This window comes from Rattus norvegicus, chromosome 11 (assembly GCF_021556685.1).
Source record: "Rattus norvegicus strain SHRSP/BbbUtx chromosome 11, alternate assembly SHRSP_T2T, whole genome shotgun sequence".
NCBI classification, from domain to species: domain Eukaryota; kingdom Metazoa; phylum Chordata; class Mammalia; order Rodentia; family Muridae; genus Rattus; species Rattus norvegicus.
In genome coordinates, this window is record NC_141544.1 from 60123797 (window position 1) to 60134238 (window position 10442).

Genomic DNA, 10442 nt, shown 5'->3' on the forward strand with positions numbered 1-10442 from the left:
CCTACTGTGTGCATGGTACAGAGTATATAAAACAGTTGTGAAAAGAAGAAGAAGAAGAAGAAGAAGAAGAAGAAGAAGAAGAAGAAGAAGAAGAAGAAGAAGAAGAAGAAGAAGAAGAAGAAGAAGAAGAAGAAGAAGAAGAAGCTTCCCTACGTGGCATCTTGCCTTCAAGGAACACTACCTGTTGTTTAGGTGCAGGCTTTAGACTTTTCTTCATCAGTTTCATTAACAATTATTCTGTGTTTTAGCTCATGACTTGAAAACCACTTTAAGCTTTTTTGTGTTCTTTTCCTCTGGAAAACTGCAAATTTTCCTTTTTTCCCCTTTCTTGCTTCTCTTCTTTTAGTGTACATTTGCTGAGAGTAACTGATAACAACATCACATACACTCCTTATTATGCTATTTAATATTTTCCTCTGCCAAATTATTTAGTCCATTATTTTTTAATTCATCCTTTGAAAGTAAAATACATCAAGATTTTTAATGGAATATGACATAAAGAGCCTCTAGTCCTCTTCCTAGCAAGATAATTGTTCTGTTCAGAAATCTCATGAGTTGACCTAAACAATCTGTTTTACTCTATAACCCTACATACTAGTATGGCAGATCATTAAATTTTGCTTACAGAAATAAAAGGATTGTTTTCTAGTTCAAAGTACCAGAGTCTTCCACATATTTCAATACAACAGTGTCAAATTTTTCGTAACAGTAACAATAGCAAAAATCATTCTCCTTATTTGTTATTTCCATTGTGTTAAAATCCTCAGGTGAAAGTAAACCAAAGTATTTATTTTGATTCATGGTTCCAGACAGGGCTGTAGAATCTATAATTACACAAAAGACATGATAGTATTTGGCTAGAGCAAGAATCCAGATTATTACCTTTCATACATACATAGGAAGCTGAGGGAGAACAAGAGATATAGACAGAGACAGATATACAGAGAGGCATAGAAATAGAAACAGACCGAATAAGAGGGACAGAGTGACAAGAAGACTGAAAGAAAAGAGACAGAGATGAAGAGGCAGAGAAAGAGAGAAAAGGAGATAGAGAAGTAGAATGAGATAAATTTTCTAAGCCTATCTCTAGTGGTGGATTTTCTCTTTCAAGGCTCCAGCTCCTCCATGGTCCAGACCCTCCCCAAATAGTGCCACCATTTGGAGAACAAGTGCCCCAATATGGAAGCATATAGGAGATATTTTCATGAACCCCCATATAGTGGAATGTTTATAACTGAAAGTTAGTCACTTAAAAGAATGAAAATCTATAGCAACTTTGTCTAGATGCATGTATCTATCTGGTTTTACCTCCAAACTTTGAATTTAAAAAATGTAAAAATTTGAAATTTTAATTACTCACTGTTATTTTTGCATAAATAGTAGCATAAAGGAGACAAGCAACCAAATTGTAAGCTATTAGAAAATACTTAGAATAGATAGATAGATACTGAAGTAATGGTTTCTTAAGAGGATGTCAGGCATAGGTATATGCAAGACATGATACCTCATGAAGAAAGAGATTTCATATTTGATGGCTGCTGATTGCTGTAAGTGAATTACATAACTATTTCTCCTCATGTGATGATAGGAATCATATTTAAAGTATAAATCTTGCATATTTTATCATGTATACCTCTTGTTTTTCCCTTCTTCTCATTATAAAACTCATTATCTTTATATGCTAACAAGATATTTGCATTTTGGTTCTCTCTAACACTTCGTTGTTCACTGACCACCTTAAGCTCTTGTTGGAAAATGAGGCAATCCTAAGGGAAAGACTTCCACTTTCTTCTCACAGCTGGGCATCACTTCAAAATCAACATACATTCTTTCATCCGTCATGGATATTTTGCTACCTTTGCTGAAACAGAATGACACTCACGTCCTTACTAACACTGAGAAAAAGAAAATAAAAGACAGGAGACACAAAAAATAAGATCACAATCTTGAATTTTCACATCTACCATATTCTCCACCTTGTGCTTATTACTGCTTTTTAGAGAAGGGATTTGTTTAGTTCATAGGCTACAGTTCTAAATATATTTATTTAATGCTTATATCAACTCCTTTTATGATAATGAATGTATTTTATTTCTCTGTTCCATTATTACTCTGTTATTTATCACCGTGAATTTCTGTTTTAAATGAAGTTAGCCTACTGTGAATTACTGATATTGAATCTTTTCTGCTTCCTCTGCAAGTGTCCACTTAGCAGGATATTTAATTCTCTTTCTTGCTTCTGCTATCCAATTGAATCCATAACATTTAGATATTCCACTTGGCCATGGTCTACTTGCAATTTCTTAAGTTTTTATCATTTTGTCATGAATAAAGCCCAAAGGCATTATTTTTTTAAATGAAAATCCCCCTTCTGTGCCCAATCAGTTTTGCTAGTAACATTATCAGTTAACTTTTTACCGTGAGTAATAGTAACAACTTTTTCCATTAGACAGATTTACTTTAATGAACTAGAGCTGTTCATGAAAGTTTAAACTCCAGGAGAAATGAAACCTCATAGTCAAACATCTGTGTATGTACATCACAGCTATATACGTGAGGCTTTCTTGCTTTCTCTCTTTCTTTGCAAAGTCTTTCTAGAAAATTAAACTTACCCTTGGCCTTAAAGGTATTTGCTTCCTACCTTAGTCTCCTGCATGCTAAAACTATTATAGGTACGTGCCATCATGCTTAATTCTTACCTTGAAAATGTAATTGTATTGATAAAATACTCTATTATTCATATTTTACATTAGGATTTTCCCTATGCTTTATTCTCTAATTAGTAGTAATTGATATACATTAAAGTAAAAATGAATTGGAAATTTCTGTAATATGAGGAGAGGGGTAATAATTGCACATAATACTTTCCTGTTTATAAATAAGGGTTATTAGGTGTTCAGGTATGCTTAAAATTAGCAGCTTCAATGACTCCAACCATTCAAATTGCCTCACTGTGTCTAGACCAATGGACACAGAGTAACAAAGAAAAATAAGCACATTCAAATAATCATACATTAAGTATAGAGAATCTAGTGTTTGTCTATTATTAAAACACCCTTTGAAAAAAAGAAAACTCTTCTGACACCATCAGTGCTGCGAATAAGCTTTACTTGCAGTTATGAATAAGGAATCCCATTTATTTTCTACCATTATTTGTTTTATTACTAATAGTAGACTCTTTGTGCCTCCTCTCAAGAATTGTAATAGGCAAGGAAGTAATCATTGTGAGAAGCTCAGACTATACATAGCATTAGCATCACCACCATGCATTAAATGTAATTGTAATAAATTATGATTGTCCTCAAATAAAGACTTTGTCCCAGTGTTCCAGAAGGAAGAGCAGATTTATCAAATAGTTTTTGCTTTGAAATGAAAGGCAATCATTAGCAATTTAGTTAGACCACTTAAACTTATTTAATAGTCAAAAATGTTAAAATCCCTTAGAGATTTTGTAGTTAATAGAATTAACCTATCGTGTAATTAGGCATGTCTGAATTAAAGTTCTTTTTTCAATGATAATACCTGCAATAGAAATATTCTCCTGGGAGAAAAAGATTAGTATTCACATTAGTGGTAAATTCATTATGAGGACCACATTTACTCTTGTGGTCTTTCATCCCTGAAGGATAAGAGCTGTATAAATGTACCAGTTTGCCCTTGGTAGGTGAATGTTTAGCTTGTTTATAACTCAAGGATTTTTTAAAATTATTTTAATCCCATAATTTTAATATTAGGAAAACAATTATGTGCATTAAGATTTTTTGACGATTAGAAATATAGAAATAATCCATGTACAAACCACTGCAATGGCATCTTGGTAAAGACTGGCAAGGGCATAGCTAAGAAGTCAATCAAATGTGTGTTATCCTTTATAGGTCTTTTTGAAAGATGGAGCTCAGTGCTCCTGCCCAATCTTCTGGAGGCTGTCTTCTGAAATTAACTCCAAGGCAGTTGGTAATATATTACTTACATGCCTGTTTGTCAAACATACATATGGAAAAGTGCAAATGCAAATAATCTCATAATGTTTTCTGCATCTTTTGCTTTTCTAAGACTTAATAAAGAAAAACTTGAGTTATCATTTCATTAAATTCTTTGTATCGTGTACATCTATTTGTCATCTCAATGCTTAATACTGAATTGTTGGTACATTATACACAATATAATTCACAAATTATCTATCTTCGAGAGTGTGAAATGCATGTTCTTAAGCCTGTTTGCCTTGGGACTCATGATCATAGTTTTATTTAGCATAGCACATAACATAGACTATGAGTTGACAACTAAACTTCAAGTTTATATATAATATGTTGAAAGACCATAAGCTCTTATGAATTGATTTGTTGAAGTCACAGATATCTTCTATGACTAAATGAAGAGTGGCAGAGTTCTTTTGTACCTACAAATATCAAGAGGTTTTGCAATTAGGTAACAAAACAAGATTTGAAGATTTTGTTGGAAATGGAAGAGAAAATGCACATAATATAAATTATGAATGATAATTACTGATGGTCATGAAGGATCCAATAACAGGCACATAGGTCATTCATCTTCTTAGAGTGGGTACCCTAAGAGTATGTGTCTATCGACTTTGGTTTTGCTCATTCTCACTTGGAGATTCTTCTCCATTCTTTGTGTCTACTCCAGCTAGGGCTCAACTTTGCTCAGGAACCTGCTTGTTCTAGCAGGAAACCTTTCTGGTAACCATAGGTTTCTGGTTCTGCACACATTTAGAATGCAATAGCTTTAGAGTCAGGGAAAGTATGTTTTCATTGAGGAAATCTCTATTAGCAAGTTTCCTGATAGAGCTGTAGAAGAGGATTTCCAACCGAGACCTAAGAAATGTTAAACAAACAGTAGTTTTTCAAAGCTACAAGGAGTGTTAAAAAACCATCCTGATATAATAACTATGCAAATCTATAGAAACAATGCTTCCCAAGACTATAGAAGTGCAAACCTCAGCACAGTTTTCAAGGGTTTCTTGGGCATCAATATTAAAGATGTATTGTATAACCTGTAGTGTTACATTTGTTTTAGGATCAATTATTGCTAAATCATCAGTAGTCCACAAGGTACTAAGGTACTGCCCTCTCATGCAGACCTTCTAAAACTCTTCTCCATATTCTATCTACCATGGAAAATAAAGAGCTACTATGTCTTCTGGATTGGAGGCAAATCTGTTTGGAGGAAAGCTGGGTGAGAAGTCATCCCCCTGTCTTCTTTGTTTTTCTAGATTTTTTCAGTAGAGATAGGTCATTTGGCTTGAAAACTAGAAAAAGGAATCAAATCATTCTCCCTTTGTCAAATAGAAGACAGGAATATGTTCTGGGGTAAAGAAATGGATGTATTGACAGTGGAGCAGAGGAAGGCATACAATAAGGCTAGAAAGAGGCTTCAATATGTGTACCTTTTAGAATAAACATATTTATTCCAAGCCTTTCTTGTTACTATATCATATAAATAAGTAATTTAGGATGGAGAGAATACTGAGTGCATAAAATCACTCATTTACTGAATATAAAGACTTGACTTTGGACTCTAGAGTTCATGTAAAACATGGTTGGGCATGACTACACACATGGAATCCAGCTGTTTAGGGAACAGAAATAGGTAGATTTCAGTGGATTGCAGTTGCCAAAAGAACTCATTGTTCAAAAGAGATGAGATTCAAGGGAAGGAGACAAATAGTGATAAACCAGGAAAGCTAGCTTCTTTTCAGTCTTTTGCACAAAAAGGCATGCAGAAACACAGACACAAGTGTACACACATCACATGTAAGTTTTATTCTCTTTCATACCCATACCCACACATATGTCTAGGCATATTCTATACTAGCAGCTTTATCTTTTTCTGTATCTCCCTATTTCTTTTGGTTTCTTTATCTCTTACACACACACACACACACACACACACACACACACACACACACACAGAGAGAGAGAGAGAGAGAGAGAGAGAGAGAGAAAGAGAGAGAGAGAGAGAGATCATGAGATCATATATTACTTTAAAATATATTTTATGGTTCAGAAGAGATTTTAGATATGTACTTTTTAATGTTAGTTGTTCAAATTGAGACTAGGAATCTTACAGAAAAAAATCAACTAGTTTTTCATTGTAAAGGACATAAATGTAAACCTTGGGGAGACAAATTAGAAAAAATATGGTTTATAATGGTTTAATTATTTTTGCTTATGTTAATCTAAAGGTCAGTTTGAAGAGAATGAATATAAAATCATTTGGTTTTTATAGCCTTTGCCTGTGTGTGATGTTGAGGTAAAAAGACTTAATAATAGCATATGTCTAAATAACTAATTAGGAATAATTAACTAGGAGATCGCCAAATGTTAAAATGAGTGTCAGGAGCTAACAGAGATATTCACCCAGGCTATAGTGGACATATTAGTTTGAGTCCAGCACAAGCAAGAAAAATAAATAAATGAAATGAAATGGAAGATATGAAGCATATGATGTTGTAAGATGACATTGGTAAAGTTTCTGTTACATGTGCATAAGAAATTGAGTTTGTATTCCTAGTACTCCTATTAAAATCCAGACATTCTGATAACTGACTGTATTGCCAGAGATAAGAACGCCAAGATAAATGATTGCTAAAGCTCATTTTCTACCCATGTAGACAAATCAACATACTCCAGGCTCAGTGAGAGACCATGTTTGGTAGTTGAGGGAGAATGGCCCCAAACGTTCATCTATTTGAATAAATGGTTCCCAGTTAGTGATTGGTTAGGAAGGATCAAGAGGCATTGTCTTGTTATAGGAAATATGTCACCAGTAGTGGATTTTAATGTTTCAAAAGGCCACATGAGGTTCAGTCTCTAGGTCTCCCAGTCATCTGCCAATCTTCCAGTCTCCCAGTCTGTCTCTCTCTCTCCCTTTCCCTTCCCTCCCACCTCCTTCTAGCTTTGTCGCTCTGGATCATTTTAGATTGGAAATAAACTTTCAACTAAATGATCAAATGCCATGCCTGCTTGTGTGCCACCACATTCTACCATAATGATCATAATCTTACTCTCTGTAATCATAAGCAAGACCCAATTAAATATGTTATTTTCCTTGGTCATGATATATTTATATTTCACATCAGTAAAAATGTAACTAACAGAGTGAGAGCCTTATATATATTTATATATAGTATACAGAAATAAATGATTGCTAAAAATCTTTAGACAGCATGTGTAGATAGCTAAGTAAACTCAAGGTTCAATAAAAGAGACTACCTCATAAAAAAAGTTTGGGTGTCAACCAAGCATGACACACAGTGTCTACCTTTACCAAGCACACACACACACACACACACACATACACACACACACACACACACACTCGCACATACATATAAAAACACATGTTCAAGTATTTGTGCACACATGTAAAATTAGATAAATGTGAAAGTAAGTAAATAAATAAAATTGAAATAGAAAACAATTATACTTAGTAATAACATGTTCTTAAGTTAAACAAAGAAAATCTTCTATTATCATCTGTCCTATTCCTTCATTTGGATGAAAACATTTATGTTTTTGAAAAATTAAATGTATTTTAGAAAAATATTATCCTAATGAGCCATTTAGGATTCACAGGGCTAACAGCAAGGTGTGTTTAAAAGTGAATGAGGCCTTCATTCTTTTTGACAAAATTAGTCATAAACAAATTTGGACTTTAAATAGAAAAATAAGCAAGATTAGGACCCAGTATCATCCAGGAAAATTCCACAGAGTGGTTGTCACTTCAAAGTCTCCTGTCTTCTCTGAAAAACTGCCATTAAAGAAAGAAAGAGACTAAGAGGAGTATGATATTTAGCTTCTCATAGAAAGATTCAGAATATTTGTGGATATGTTTATATTGACACAGTAGACAGAGTAAAGAAGCAACATGCCTAGCAGTGGCCAGCTGGCACTGGTAGAAATATGTGACTGAAAGGAGGCTTTCCCTTTGCATGAAAAAGAGAACATCAATATTTATATTCTAAATCAAAACCTAGAAAAATAGGTATTTCTACCTCACTGATATTCCTCTGTGTGCCTGGGGGATTTTTATTGATGTTAAACATACCCTTCGTTTGCTCAACACAAATTTGTGAAAATGTGAACCCAAAATTTCATATTATTTTTAAAAAATGTTATTATCGGGAAAGAAGACTTTATATAGCACTTTGTAAACATCTGTGGCAGAATGTCTTTGAACTTCTTATCCTTATCCTTCTGTCACAAAAGTTCTAGGATTATAGGTGTGCATGACAACCCACTTACTTAGTGCCTGGGACTGAACCTTATATGTGCTGGCTAGTAGTCTCAAAAATTGTTCTGTTAAAATGGCCTGTTTCCTTGATACATGTTTATGTGACAGGAAAGTTACCTAATTTATAAAAAGAGCACTTTTTTTTACTCCCATATTCACTTCCAATGGCAGTTCCCTATCAAAAAAAAAAAAAAAAGAGAGAGAGAGAGAGAGTGAAAAAGTATATTCTAATTAATTTTAATTCGACATAATTTTTAACAAAAATTCACTGACACAGTTTTAGTTTTTTTTCTAGTAGAAAATGGGAAATTTTATTAGAATTCTTTATTTTATTTGATATTTCACCATTAGTAATGTTTACATCATTCTGTCAATGATGCTATTAGTATGGAATATTTAATATCTGATACCATCATGCATAATTATCTACATTGTACGATATTTTTTATCTTACTTGTTTTAGAAGAAATTAATTTTTAATGACAGTTTTTAAATCATGTGTTCCATTTCTAATCTAAACATGTGTGTGTATCTTTATTATTTATTTTTATTTATTATTTTATTTATTTACATGCCAAATATTGCCTCTCTCTTGGTCCCACCTCCAAGATTTCTTCCCCCATATCCCCTCCCCTTCTCCTCTGGGAATGTCCACAGCTCCCAGCCCTCTCCAGCATCCTGCTTACCTGGAGAATCAAGTCTCTACAGGTTGGGTACATCCTTTCCTAATGACAAGGCAGACAAGGCTGTTATATGTTACAAATGGGCATGGGGCCTCAGATCAGCCCTTGTACTTTCTTTGGTTTATGGCTTAGTCTCTGGCAGCCTCCAGGCATCCAGGTTAGTTGGTCTTCCTCTGGGGTTATCATCTCCTTCAGTTCCTTCACCCCTTCCCCTCAGGCTTACACAGGGATCCTTCAACCAGTACTTGGCTGTAACTATCTGTAAATGTCTCAGTCAGTTGCTGGTAGAGCTTCTCAGAGAACCACCATGCTAGGCTCCTGTCTACAAGCACAACACAGCATCAGAGATAGTATAAGAGTTTGGTACCTACCAATAGGATAGATCCCAAGTTCAGCCAGTCTCTGGATGACCTTTCTTTGCTCCATTTTTGTCCCTTCATTACTTTTAGGCTAGAATAGTTTGGGGCCAAAGATGTTGAAGATGTGTAATGTCCCCATCGCTCTACTGAGGGTCCCTGTCTATCTCTTGAATGTAGTATCTTCAGGTTTTATATCCCTGTTGTTAGGCATTTCTCCTAAAGTTACCCACATTCAGTCCTGGAAGACTCTCTATACCCGAGTCTCTGGAACTTTCTAGAGGTTCCCCTAACCTCACCCCTGGCAGCTACAAATTTCCATTCCATTCCTCTGGCCCTGTAGACTTCTCTCCTGTCTCAACCTATACCTGATCCTGCTCCGATCTTCCCCCATCTTCTCCTAATGTGCCTCCCTCCTTCTACCCCCAATGACTACTTTGCATAAGATCACTTATAAGTGGAATCTAAACATTCTCACTTGACCCCTCCTTCTTGTTTAAATTCTTAGGGTCTGTGGGTTGTTTCATAGGTGCTCTATACTTGTTAACTATTATCCACTTACCAGTGACTATGGTATACTATGCTTGTCTTTTTGAGTCTGGATTACCTCACTCAGGATGATACTTTTCTAGTTCCATCCATTTGCCTGCAAAACGGCAACCTAAAGCTTAGATCCACTGGAGGACTAATATCCCAAATATATGAAGAACTCAAAAGTTAGACTTCAAAGAACCAAATAACCCAATTAAAAATTTGGAGATACACAGCAAATTCACTACAAAGGAATCTGAAATGACCAAGATACATTTAAGAACTGTTCGATATCCATAGTCATCAGGGAAATTCAAATCAAAATGAGCCTGAAATTCACCCTTAAACCAACCAAAATGGCTAAGATCAAAAACTCAAGTGGCAGCACATGCTGGTGAGGATGTGGAAAAGGGGGAATACTCCTCCAGAGGTGGAAGCCTTGCAAACTGATACATCAACTCTGGAAATTAATCTGGAGTTTCTCCAGAAAATTGGGAAAGAGTTTAACCTATAGACCCACCTATACTGCTCCTGGGCATATAACCAAAATATGCCCCACCATATCACAAGGACACTTGTTCCACTAAGTTCATAGCAGTCTTATTTCTCTTAGCCA